Source organism: Pseudopodoces humilis, chromosome 4, assembly GCF_049639895.1.
Source record: "Pseudopodoces humilis isolate 2021_Gansu_Grassland_sample_001 chromosome 4, ASM4963989v1, whole genome shotgun sequence".
Lineage (NCBI taxonomy): Eukaryota > Metazoa > Chordata > Aves > Passeriformes > Paridae > Pseudopodoces > Pseudopodoces humilis.
Window position 1 is genome coordinate 70,701,743 of NC_142203.1, and position 14,322 is coordinate 70,716,064.

At 38.9% G+C, this 14,322-nt stretch overlaps 1 protein-coding gene across 9 annotated transcripts in view; it reads right to left on the bottom strand.

Annotated features, from left to right (window-relative positions):
* Positions 1 to 14,322, bottom strand: part of CELF4 (CUGBP Elav-like family member 4) — a 694,539-nt gene that overhangs the window by 396,464 nt on the left and 283,753 nt on the right. The window lies entirely within an intron of this gene.

Consider the following 14,322-nt stretch of genomic DNA (forward strand, 5'->3'; position numbering starts at 1 on the left):
TGATATCCTTACAAGATGAGGGCAAGCTCAAACAAAACATCTCCATCCCATTTTGGTAAAGCAGAAGCCAGGATAATTTCTAGGAAATGTCTGTATGTTTGTTTTTTCACATATGGATGCAACTGCACCTTCACTAATTTCCAGGCACGCGGGAATCTTTGACATCAGAGATATCACAGCTCTGTAATGAATGCTGCTCAGGAGTAGGAGATAATATTTTGGGTTTGGTACCTCAAGAACATTTCTCCTCCAGGAGGATGGAGTGAATTTAAGTTTATCCAGCCAGATGTGGTCATTGAACAAAGATTACTTCATCTAAGTGAGTCACATTTGATATTCTCTGTAATCAACAAAGAGAAATGTGTGCCTTTGGGACACAATTCATTTGACTGATTTTAGATTTCAACATTAGGATGAGAGGAATCACATCATAAAAGAGTGTATTTCTCTCTACCGACCACAACAGAAGACCATGCTGATTAGCTCAAGCATAGGTAAAAAAAAAATAAATCTCTGTAGCTAGAGATGATGCGTAGCATGTGTGTACAGACAGACTGTAATGGGATTTCTAGTAAGAAAAGGTGGGACAGGGGAGCAATTAAATAAAATCTCATCTTTTCTTATTCAAAATTTAAATATAAAATACGGCAAAGTGGCTGAACAAGAATTAACTGACAGAGCTAATGAGATGGGGGGAAAAGCAGTCGAAACAGAATGAGTGCTAGGCTTGGTGTATCAGGATTCCTGTGTGTACCTTGTAAATTTACAATGTCAAATTGACATAATTTGAAGGAGATGGCGGGCATTATCCTAGGAAAAAAAAGAAAAAGCAACCCATTTCTAATTTGCATATGCATATTTATTTATCTGATATAGCAGCAAATTCTGCTGTTCTCTGAGCGGCACCTTTGCATCTTACACATTTTTCCCCATTTGCACAATTAGTGCTGGCAGATAAATGTGCTGGCTGGTGAAGCATTCCCTTCTATACTTTCCCCTGCCAACAGCACAGGCCTCAGATACTTTGTTGAAATGCAAAACAGGAGCACATCACTGATAGGTTAGCCTGCAAATTTGTAGTGAAACTCCTCTGTGGAGGATTGGGACACCTCTAAGGTGTACTCACCAACAGGGTGTTCTTCTTATTAGAAAACTTGGAATGGGTGCACCAGGAAAGTGACAGAGTGACCATCCCTAGAAGTGTTTGAAAAATGAGCAGATGTGACACTTCATGATGGTTTAGTGACAATAGTAGTACCTGGTCAGAGGTTGGACTTTATAGTCTTTGGGGATGTTTTCAAACCTTAATATTTTTGTGATTCTGCTTAGACTCTAACCTGCACTGGCTACAAGAGATGTGGGAGACTCAACAAACATGAGCAAAGCACATGGTGTGGATAGTGGTTAGGGCTGCAAAGTGGTTGTGTCCTAAAACATCAACACCCCAACAGCCCAATAGTCCAAAAACCAGAATTTCTGAGTTTGGCTTCCAGCTTTGATGTTTTTTTGTTAATTTGCTTGAAAACCTTGGATTTCTCAATAGCTTTTTTTATTCACTAGTACAGCAGTCAGGTCTGTACTACAGGTTGCAAAGATTAATGGTCATAAGCTGCTCCTTATTGCACATTCTCAGAAGACTCAAACACAAAACATACATTTCCTCATATAGGACAAGTTTTCTGTTGTGTTCCTCTTTGTCCCACTGCAGAAGAACAAATAAAGGATGAATAAGCTAATGGAGATATTATCTGTAGGGACCAAAAGTACCCCATGTCTTTTTCTCCTAGGCCACACAGATCTCTCTAGAACAAGGAAGGGATTTTCAATTAGACATCAAATTAATAAGACACTTCTGATGCTCCTTTCCTGCAGGAAGACATTAGTAATTTGTTTGTTCCAAAGGCACTACTCATATTCACACAAAATGGCATTTAAATGTTAATCGAGTCAGGGGATGGGGAGTGCTTGCCAATCACTACGCAACTTAAGGTCAAGGTTTTTGTCTTAAAGGAGGACTCAATGTTAATTCTAAATTTAAAATTCTTGACAGATAGCAGGTTTTCAAATGCCTGCTACAATCTGGCTTGTTTGATTCATTTTAATGAGTAAGTAACTCCTGGCAAAATGAAGGTTTTCCCATGTCTTCAAGGAAATGGAAGGGCAAAGAGGCACAGTGGACTAATCCTGCAACCACTACAGGGAACAGGAAGCAAAACCAATTTAGACTCCCATTCATCTCCTTGCTTCCCACATAGAGACCAAAAAGAGTAATTTACATTCCTAGGAACACTAGGCAATTATTGGAGGTTTCAGTTTAAAAGGAAGAAAAAAAGTTCTCAGCATTAAATTCAGCTTTGACTCTGTACTGGAGAAGCATTTTATGTGCATGTCTGTGAACATGTTTGGTTTTGTTGTTTCTGTACTTTGTTTTCTTTGATAGCTTTGGATTTTTTGGTTGTGTTTTGTTAACTTTCAGAATGTTATGGTCAGGTATTATAAGGAACTTGTGATCTCTTCCTTCCTTCTTTTCCCACAATGCGCCAGTCTCAGAATAGAGACAGAGAAGCTGTGTTTACCCCTGGTGTTGCAAGCTGGATTTAGGACTGACATGTCTCTCAGGCAGTTCTCACCAGCACTGCACAGGTGTATAACAGACTGACAAGCCTCCCCAACAGCCTTGCAGGAGGTGATGGATTCAGATCACCACTAACTCAAGCTTGTAACCCAAATCATGTAGGAAGGTATAAGGACTGTTTCTGATTAGAGATTGGAATAGAATGAGAATGGCTGTCAGTGATCACTGCAATCACTGAGAAAAAAAAAAGCTGAGCAGTTGAGCAACCTGGTGCAGCAGAAGTAACATCCCTGCCCATGGAACCACATGGTATTTAAGGTCCTTTCCAATCCAAACCATCCTATGATTGTGTGCTTATAGAAAGGGCATGAAGTTAGACTTTGTGTTCAGGAGAGAAATAGTCTTTCTGGGGTACAGTACGTGCAGTGGCAGATGAAGGAGGACATGGAGATCTCATCTCAGAAAGAGGCTGTACAAATATCATACAACCACTTCTCTGTTGATGACTTCTTCCATACATCTTACCAATGGGCTGTCAAGTTAGCTGAAATGAACTTCAAATCAACTATTGATAGTAATATTGTGAAAGAATTTATTTTGATGTCATCCTACATCAATGAAGCTGTGTTCTGTCCTTTCCTGTATTTAAAATGGAGACACATGCCTGCCCCACAGATATGTGTTGCTGGTGTGCAGATACAGATGGACAAAACTCATGGATACATGGCACTGTCTGAATCTTTCTGGACCAGTCCTTCCCTATCTTATTGCACTGCCCCCTCAACCCTCCTATTAATTAGAGGAGTAGAATTTCCATGACTAATCAGGACACTTAATGGTGTGGAGCTGTTCAGATGCCCAGCAATGACACCATTGTTTTAGGCAGAGGGTATTTGAAGAATGAAGAGGTTTGACTGCTTTTCCACCAATTGACTTCATTACAAATGGAGAGAAATGGTGAGATTTTAGGCCTCTCCATGGAGCTATTCAGTCCAGGATCTGAAGCAACCTCCAAGAATACCAGACTCCTCTGTCAAATGAAATGAATCTGGACATTAAAATTGTACAGTGCTGGAGCTGTCAATTATATAAACACATAATCCTTGATAAAGAGTCCTTTGAACTGCCATCTTGACCTCTGCTTGTTTAGATAACATTTCACAGCCCCATAACACACATTTGTCTTGTTCATATGCCAGCACCATAGGCACATATCCTTTCTGTGGTTACATGAGAAAACATGTTTTCTCTCACAGAGCTGGCATGCAACTCTATTGAATTGAGTTGCTGAAAATCTCCCAGGCTTTTTAAAATATGAAGGTCAGAAAAGTGGTAAATCCCCATAAAACTAATCAACATCAAGCACATGGAGTCAGAAGTAATCCCAGCAAAATGAGACATCCATTTTACAAAGTCAGACACTTCAGCCAATGCAGAGCTGTACCCCAAAAATATAATGGTGTTATTTCAAAGCTGCCAAAATTTTTGAAGTTCCAGCTATGACAATCCCAGATCTGTGTGATGGTGCTTAGAGAACTTTCTATGAGTATATAGTCCCCCTTTATTGGCTTTTATCTATTTATTTATTGCCTTTTGTTTTATTTTCCCTTACTGTGCAATACACTCTAACTCTTTGCACAATTTTGCCTTCTCATACTAGTACTTCTCTTTATGAAGTTACCTAAGTTCTTAACATTTTTTTATAGAATGTGTAAGTTCAAAACCACAGAAATAAATTCCTGGTCCTGAATACTTTCATTTATATATGACAGGTCACTTACTCCTTCTGCAGAGTAAATACCAGTAAGATGGTAGGATACTGAAATATGGCACTAGTAAGTGTCACCATTGCTATCTGTTCTTCATTTCTCTTTTAAGGAAACTAAAGAAATATCCCAGGAGGCCAAACTGACAAATAATGATATAAAACTCATTGTTTAAGCCAGTAGTAGAACAACTGCTTTGAATAAAATGAGATCAGTCTATGATTTTTCATTCCAAAGAAGAGGAAATCTATAGGCTCCATCAGATTTGGTTAGTTGCAGAAGCAGTTAAATCATGTCAAGCTCTTAATGTAATTTGAAACCTAACCATTGTGAGTTACCTACAAGAATTTCTAATCAGCACCTTCCCCATATAAGTGTTCACATCATATTCATGTCTTTGAATAAGCTTGTGTTCTAGTCTAGAACTAGACTGGAAATCAGGGCAACACAGTTCCCTTACATCTTGCCACCTATCAACTGTAATCTTGGGAAACAAATTTCTCCCGCTGTCTTCATTTATTCCCTGTCTTAATCCTGGTTACATTTACTTGGAATTGTACTGTCAGTGGAGACTGTACTTGAAAAAATGCACACAAAGCACTGGACACAGTGGGCTCTTCATTGTGATGGTGACCATTGGATGCCACTGAGATTCAGATCAATAGTAACAGCCAAAGAAACTCTCCTGCCTCCCTTATTCCATATTCTTCTCCATCAGAAACAAACATGCAAATCAACAAACACTAAACCAGGCTACGTAAGTGCCTAAATTAAAAATGTAAGCTGGTTCTTCAGATTTTTATACCACAAATGGGATATTAAAAAAAAAAATAATAAAAATGGGAGCTCTTCAGATATTAAGGCTGGAGAATTTAAAATTCAAAGTGAAATAACACCATTGTATTACTTTAAAACTAGAAATTTCTGCATCTGATTATTTAAACTCTTCTGTGGACTTTGGTTTCCCAGCTTATTTTAGATGTCCATAACATATTTAGATGCCTTTCCATGGCCAAAACTCATCCTGTTTTTTTGTTTTGTTTTGTTTTGTTTTAAACATCCTAATATATGTAGCATCCTGTCGCCAGAAATACTATTACTTATTAAAAAAAAGAAAATCTGTGGCATTTTATTCAGTATGTGAAAAAAAAAATTATTGTTGCTTTGTCTGGGGAAGCAAGAACTGAACACATGAATGCACTATGCCCACTGGGGTCTGGCTGTACATTCATTATACAAGGTCAGGGTCTCACTTCTATTCCTCCTCGTGTAATTTAGGTAAAGCCACCACACAATGCTTGACCTTTCCATGGGACAAGCTCCCTGTGTCCCTCCTGACATGCTGCAGTAAATTTGTGTGTAATTAAACATAGTGTTCCAACATGCTGGGTCTCCACGGCCATCTGGCCTCCCCTCTCCGGCTGACCTTTCGGATTGAATCCAGCACAGACCACCAAGGCCAGGAAGTGGCTAGCACTGGAGAGTGGCGCAGCAAAGTAAGGAATGTCTGCTCGGATTAAAACATGCTCCCTGCTGATCTCTGCCATCAGGAACAGGAGTCATGGCTGAAGGGTGGGATTGCAGCTTTTCTTCTCAGTGGAGATTCAGCTACACCTTGGGCACAAGGTGCATCCAGGTCCCAGGTACGAAGAGAACCCAGCTGACAAAAGAGTAAGTGGGGAAAACCAGATTCTTCTCTAAAGAGCTTGTGATCTCAGAAGCCAGTTTTGGGAGGGCTCTTTGCAGCAAGTCCCTCACAGGGTTACAAGTGTGGTTGGTGGCTTGTACTGATCTAATAATCCATCAGACAACATAAAACCTCTCAGTCATGATGGTGGGAGAAGGAATGGCCAGACTGAAAATCCAGCTACAAGAACCTACTCTCTCCCACAAAACATAAAAACTAAAATCAGCACTCTGTCTGTAGGAAGCTGTGGAAAAATATAGTGATATGGTGCATTAAGCCATGTTTAGAAATACAGCTTCTTAAAAAAACCCCAAAAAACAAAATAAAACAAAACAAAACAAACAAACAAAAATAAACTAAATGGTAATACTAGGCATCTAAAGGCATTCTCTGGAAGTTGTAGATGTTGTTCTGGAAGAATTACAAGAGCAAGAAAATAATTCACAGGACTTGGTTACAGGACCAAGAGTCAACTCACCTATTTTCATTCCTCTATGTCTGTATTTGAATTAATCCTCTATTTTATAATCAGAGGAAAGAAACTGAAAATTCTACACATTTGACCAGTCTGGATAGCTGTGCTGGGTAGAGGTTTCAACCATTCAGGTTTGTAATGAACTGTTAGAGAAATCCTACCCCAACTTCTTTATTTACCCACATACCAGAGTGCATCGTTGTGATGATATGCAAGGATCTCAAAAGTCCTTAAGGGCCCTGAAAGTCAGGCTGTCTATTCCCAGCTATAACAACCTCAGTATATTTAAGAGAAATGATCTCTTTGTGCTTCATTTTTTCTAATAGGAAAAAAAAAAAAAAAAAAAAGACCGCATAAGAAAATATGAAAAAAATATGTTTCTCTAAATTACAGAAGGATATTACCACCAGATCTGACTAGCATTGTCTAGAGTAATTCAAAGTGTGAGAAGCCTAAAAATGAACAATTTTGAAATACCATTCCCTCAAACAAATAATACTGCAAATCTGGATACATTCCTTGTAAACATTTCTCTGCCATGACAGGCATTTAGGACTAAGATTAACTTACTGTTCGTAAGAAACATCATTATCATGCTGGTTCTTTTCTGCATCAGGAATGAAGGCACCACAAGGGAAAAGGCATTGCAATGTACTTTCAGACCAGTCTCCATCATTAGAAACTCTGCTGTTTATCATCACCTTCTCTCACAGACAGTCCTAACAAGGAAGTGGTATTATCTTAGGCATCTAAATGACCTTTTGGGTTCAAGATTTTCAGATGCACTCTATCAAACTTAATACTAAAATCTTATCACATAACCTTCCCTCTGCTTTGCCTTTGCACTCATGTTATTAATTCTCAACCCCATCTTCCTTACGGCTCACGATCCCATTGTCCTCTAGAAGTTTCATGATATTTTCTCTGTTTTTATATTCCATTATTTTAATGGGGAGAGAAGTTAGATTTATAGGACAGTAATTGCCAGGACCAGGAGTAAGAAAAAGACCTATCTTTTTGTAGGTCATCCAGCCATTTCTATTGCCAGTATCTGAACATTCCTTCCTGTATATGTTGCCCCATTTTGCTCAATGTGCCTTGAGGTCTTCTCAACTTTGCATTTTCCACCCTTTTTTTTGGGAGACCATGGCTTGATATACTTCAGTGACAGTAAGTGTTTAATTTTTGATATATGTTGTGAGTTTTTCTTTGCCTATTTTCTCCTGTTATTCTTAGTTATGACCCCATGGACTATCTTAAATAGCTCCTTCCTTCATAGGCAACTTTTCCCTTCCATTTTGTGAGTTTATTTCTTGTCCTCTTAATCATCCTTTAAGAAAAACAGACTTTCAGTACACACATCCTTAAGATATAGAAGAGATGTCTCTGTCTCTACCAGTTAGGGTAATTCTTCCCTAAACCCACAGAGCCTTATCAAGGTAATTTCCTTTTCCTATAAATGCAAAATACTTAAAATGGAAAAACTTTTACCATATGGTGTTAAGGGTGAGAGTATTAGAAGAAAAAGCTGAAAGAAAAGGTTTTACAGTAAAGTGACCTAATGCATTTAGTAAGCTTAAAACCATAACTGGGGGAGTTCTTTGGTATTGCTTCCTTGCAGGATCTTAGGAAAAGTGACCTCTGCTGAACTCGCCTCCTAAGTAACCTTCACTTGATCCTACATGGTGAATGATATGCTGCAACACTCCTCTAAAAGACAGAATAAAACCAAGGACCTGAAAAGAAAATTAAGCACTTCAGGACTATTAAAGCAAAATAATGTCACTGAATCAAGCATTTGGGTTTTTTCTGTGCTGTCCCCTTCCTGCAAATTAGCTGTTTTGAAGCTTCTTTTATCAAGGCTCAGAAATAAGCAAAATTCTCACCGGATGAAAAATCTGTTTCCTGCCCACTTTAAGTCAATATTTTGCAATTTCTAAGGATCAAAAATATAGGATTTCAACTCAATTACAGGGTGCAGATTTGGTTGTACTTTGCAACTGAATCTTCAGTATCAATACCAGCATCATATTTCTCATTATGTCACTGGGGTGCAGTGAGGATTTCTTAGTTAATGCCTGTAAAAGACCAAGAAATGCTGTTTAAATGTTATTCTTATGAGCTCTTTGGTTTTTGAGACTAGTTTAATTTCTGTTCAAACTGTCACTAATACTTCCTTGACCTTTTGATTCAGCTGCAGCACCTCTGGCAAGAGAACTCACTTTCGAGGCTGATGATATTTCATCCATTTGCTTTACCCCAGAGCCTGAAGCACAGTTATTTACAATCAGAATTAAAGCATTGGAAAAATGGGCTGTGGAGTTAGTTCTTCAGCCCTGGTCAAAAATCTGCAATAAAAAAATTGTCAAAAGAAGAGCCAGAAAACAGAGACTAAATGTGTTGGTTTCAAGTCCTTCTTTCCAACACGCCCCTTTTGCAGCTTTTGAGGTGGGAGGAAGAGATGTAAATCAAATCCAAAGGAGTGTTAGATAGAGTAGAACTGACATTTGAAGCTGCAATACCTTAAAGTCAATATCATTATCTCTGATATTTACTGTAGCACACAATGCTTGGATGAAATGGTAAAGTTCACCCATTCTTCCCGTACACACCACATTGTCATATGTGCTATTACAGACGTACTCACGTACCCACACACAGAAATTAGAAATAGCTTCACCTAAACGTCCAGTGTAAACTTCATTCTAAGGACATCAGCTGCTCAGACTCCTCAGAAATATTGTGTTGGTGGGTGAGACACTTTTCAAATATAATTTGTCTTATATATATGGGTTATCTCACTTAAATGCCATTTCAAAGCATAAATACAGGTACTTTTTGGGAAGAGAATACCCATGGAGAAGACTAAAATACTAAAAACATAGTATCTGAAGGGGTCAAGTTATGGGGACTTGTCAGGTGGGTGCAAGATAACAAGAATTTCACTTTCACTGAGACATCTGCATTCAGAAAGTCAGGACTTTATGTTTGTAGTCAATGGAAAGAAACAGCAAGCCCTGGAAACCCACAGTTGGGTTGACTGGGATGTGTATCTCAGGATGTGATAAATCAGTCTCAGGAGAGGACAATTTCTCTCCACTGTCCATAAAGGGAGTTTAGCACAACTAGATCAGACTTTGATATCTCTCTTTTGGCCTTCAAATTTAGGACAGATGAGTCTCATCCCGGGTTTTATTTTTTCTTTATTGTGGAAATATTATAGATCTTTAATATGGGGGAAAAGGAGAGTATGGGTTCAAGAACTCCTGCAATTTCTTCCTAGCTCTTTAATGAAGCTCTGGAGTGATCTTTTGCAAACCTAGGCACTGAAATAATTGAGTTATTTCCAAATATATCCATCAATTTTCTACTTTACCAATGGAGTCAGCTGAGTACCACTGAAGACTTCCAAAGGAAAAACTTCATTCATTTAACCACTGGACCACTGCTGCTCAAGTCACAAAACTGTGTTTGAGTCGTCCTTTCAGTGATCAATACTTCATCCCACTTACTTTCTATGTCTTAGGCATCATACCTATATCATGCCTATATCATAGGCATCTTAGGCATTATCTCACATAGTGAATGCTGTCTCTTTTAATGCAAATCTCACCTTGACACCACTTGTGCCAAGCTGGGCTGTCCTGCACTGAACTCAAAACTTTCTTCTGCAGACACACAGGTCACAAACTAAGATTTCAGAAAATCTCTGGTGTCTCAGACACTCGCATCATTGTATTGCAACAATTTTGTCTTAGAAAATACCCAAATACATGGAATTGTCCAAACTTTTGGTATATGGCTACTGCTGCTGTCAGTGGGTAAAGGCTACGAGGAAACTTGTGGACCATAGCAGGGAAAAGGTTTCAACCTCCTGACTGATGACCTGAGAGAGAAGAGGGATGTAGGCTGAGAGAAAATTATCCTGATGATTAAAGGAAATGACTGGGACAATAATTTATTTGAACAGATAGGAATTTTATGGCTGTTTCAAGGGATGCCAGTGTTTCTAGGTGCCAGAATACTCCATACTCCAAGAGATTTAGTTTGGTTCTTTTAATAAATGGGAAAAAAATAAAAAATAAAAAAAGCCACCCACAAAAAGAGCCTTCCCTTTAGGTTCTCAGCTTCATTATTAATAAACTCAGAGTTGCCTCCCTGAGAAATGACCACCAAGATGACGTAAACTGTCCTAACTTCAAAAGGAATCCTGCTCATTTTCATGCCTTTGTAATTTTACATGAATTAAACACTTTAATGTGATCAAGAGATGCATTCATCATGTATGGCATTATCTTGGGAGATGAAGGTATTTCCTTTTTTCCTGTTTTCTTGATGGAAATATTTCCCCTACTTTGCCATTATCTGCAGGTTTGGCCTTCAAGAATAATAATTTCTATTAGTATAGCACCAGCTGTAGTGGAAATAGCAAAACACACAGAGTAAAAGAGAAGACAACACTGGAATAAACAAAAAAAAAAAAAATCCTGCAAAGCACCTTCAATTTTTTAGAGGGGATTTGAAAAGCTGTCAGTTTTCTGCTGCAAGCTGACTAGCTCTCTGTACCTCTAGCCACAACAAGCAGTAATAATGAAGCTTTCCACTTCCTATTTCTTTACCTGAGCTTTTCAAAAGTCTTGACTAAATCTGAACTTGGAAGCCTGGCATCTGGGAAAGCTAGATAGGCTTTGCTATGAATTCTTAGCTGTTTTCAGGAGTCATTATTCAAAGACATGCTCGTGGATGACAGGAGTTGACTTTTTATAGGACAGGGGGCCAGGGCTGGAGTAGACTTGTTTTTCATGACAGGGAGCATAGCAAACTGAGTGGAAAATGGCGTTACCTGCCTTAGACACATAACTCCAGTGAAAAGAAAATAGTCAGACCTCCTTTTCTTTTTTGATGATACCAGTGCTCACACAGGTGGTCTTTCCCCACAGTCCCCAGATCTCAGGTTTTAATTTAAGGAGCTTTACTTGCTTTAAGTATGTGCTAAAGGCTGTTTACGTTTACTCTATCCTTGCTTTCTCTTATCTATTTATAAAACACTAAATGGTTTTCTCTACTGGTAAGAGTGCCTTCTAACTTTGACTCATCCTCTAAACAGCAGAGTTTCTCTTACTTTATGCATCACAGATTTCCTTCAAATCACACTTGAATTTTAACTTTTCCCTGAAAAAATGTAACTACACCTGGAGGTTCTGAGACTCAATTTATGTTTAATCTGTTAAGGATGCTCCACTTTCTCACTGCCCCCATCTTTAAGGAGATGATATTTCATTCACCCGACGTGTGACAATTTTTAGCTATTCTGGGACACTCATTGCTTGGAAACTGTGTTGCAAACTGTTTTGTATTTTAAAGTTCAGATTAAGGGGCATCAGGCCCCTTACATGATATCATTTTACTTGTAAGGAATGCAGTCTTGCTTTACTGCAATCATCATGTCCAACTGCTGGCAATCCCATCAACCCACTCTGGAAGTCTGAAATAGTTTTACAAAGGGTTGGAAATCCTGACTAAGAAATACATCTCACCTCCTATAGGAGGAGGGATGTAGTATGGTCATGCAGCTCCTGATGCAGCTCTTGATGGAGTTATGGAAAGCAGGACCCAAGTTACAAGGAATGGAAGGTTTCTCCAGGCATCCTCCAGCCTAATCCCAGCACTACAGTCCTGCTGCTTCAGGGTCTCTTTCCTAAACATGGGAATATGGGAAAAAACAAGAACCAGGGCCTTCAATTTTTGTGCCAAGACTAAAGCTCATGCCTAATACCAAACCTTTTGGAATCACTTGTCTGAAACTCTGCTTTCCTCAGAAAATTCTGTTTTCTTCAGAAGTCTCCCGAATCTCTGTGTGTGCTCTTAATCAGAAAGGAGAAAGAATGGGTGAACATTCCAGTATGCTCTCTTGGTTCATCCTGTAGCCCTTCCTGTGCTGAGTTAAAGGTTTGAGAAACCTCTTCCCGTCCCTTTTTTTTGGACAACGTGTGTTACTTTTCCAAAGAAGAATGAGACACAACAAAAGAGAGCCACAGGAGGGCTCATTACTTTCTAAAGCCAGCGATGAGCTGAGGAAAAGAGACTGAGCAGGCCAGCTGGCTGATGTTTGGAGACAGGAGAGGGCAAAGAGTGCTAAAAGACTCACCAGTGAACAAAGATCTAGTTCACCAGGATGTGTGGTTTCCTTAATAGTATTTTAGGTGACCTTTGCATTCTCTGATTCGGTTGCCCTACCTAAGAAAAAAAATCAAAGCAAAGGTATTTACTGGGCAATATAACTGCCTCAAAACAGATCCTAGCCTTGAGGAGCATATTAGCAGCTTGATAGCTCCCAGTACTGTGAGGCCTTGATTCCAGTTAAACCCATGTCCTACCGAATTTAGTGGGAATAGCATTGGTGTGCCTTATATGGAATTCAATCAGGTTTATAGTTTATAAATCTATTTTTAGGGGCTAATAAATAAATTACTTAAAGAAAAATCTGGCTTTCACAGCCAGAATAGGGCCCCAAAACAATCCAGAATTTTAGTTATGAGAAGTGAAAAAAAGATTTTGTAGATAAAAGGCAAAAATACACCTTTGACAGCATTTTATTTACCCATTTAATTGATATTCGCTCTCTAAGCTGACGCATTTTCGTATCAGAGTGGGATGATCTATTGCTTAGCAAACAAAAATGAATCTAAATCTAAAGTAGAGATGGAAGAGATCTACAGGGACAGATTTTCAAGCAATTTACATGCACTCTTATATATACAAAATATGAGCACCGTTGCACACATAACTATACATGCAAGCCTGTATCAATGCATATGCAAATAAGGCTATTGTGCAGGGTATTATGCCCAATCAGCGATTCAATTGGTGCAATTAACCAATTTCTACACAGAACTCTTGTAGCTGGGCAGGCAAATTAATGCAACTGCATACAGAGCTTACACCAGCAGTTGTGTACCTAAACGTTCTGTGTCTCTAGCCCATTAAATAAGGGTCTGTTTTAATTAGACTCTGTAATTCAAGCCAGACCAGATCACAGTGTACTTGGGAGTCCAGTAAATAGAAACAGAAACATATTTTCTGCTATGCTTTATCATTCAAAGATAGCATGAACACCCCCCCTTACCCCACCCCACTCCTCCCCTCGGATTATGAAATTGAAATCACAGCCTCTCAGACTTTAATACTGGAAAAACATTTCTCCTGATCTTCAGTCTTAATTTTCCCTCACTTAACTTAATCTTATATCCTCTAGTCATCCTCCCACTCTAAACACCATCTCCCACAGAACCACAAAGTGGCTGCTGTGTTTGCTTAATTCAATTACAATATTTCTAGGAAATGAATTATTCCTGTGTGAAGAAAACAAGAGGTGTAGAAGGGGATCCTCTTCCATGGGTCTGGTTTTTGACAAGAGTCCTATTTTGACAAGTCTTGACAGGGTCAAGTTCAAGCAAAATTAACCTTGAGTGGCACCACTGAAATAATTATACCCTAAAATTTTGCTCAGTTCATCTCAAAGCCAGGCTTAAATAGGGCCTTCCCTGTGGATGGAAAAAGTAAAGCAGAGAAGAGGAAGTACCTTCCATGGAGTTTCATTGTAAGTCAGCAACCAAGAAAGAATAAAGTACAGATCTCCTGAGACCAAGGGAAACAACAAAATCCAGTGACTGAAAGGATTTTCCAAGAAATTATATCCAAAAACCCCTGTTCTTCAATTGGACCTACACTGGGAGGTCACTGCAAGCTTAGACTGTGTGAATAAACAGTGGACTCATCCCTGAATTCATCATGGGAGTCCTTAAATTGGTACAACTCA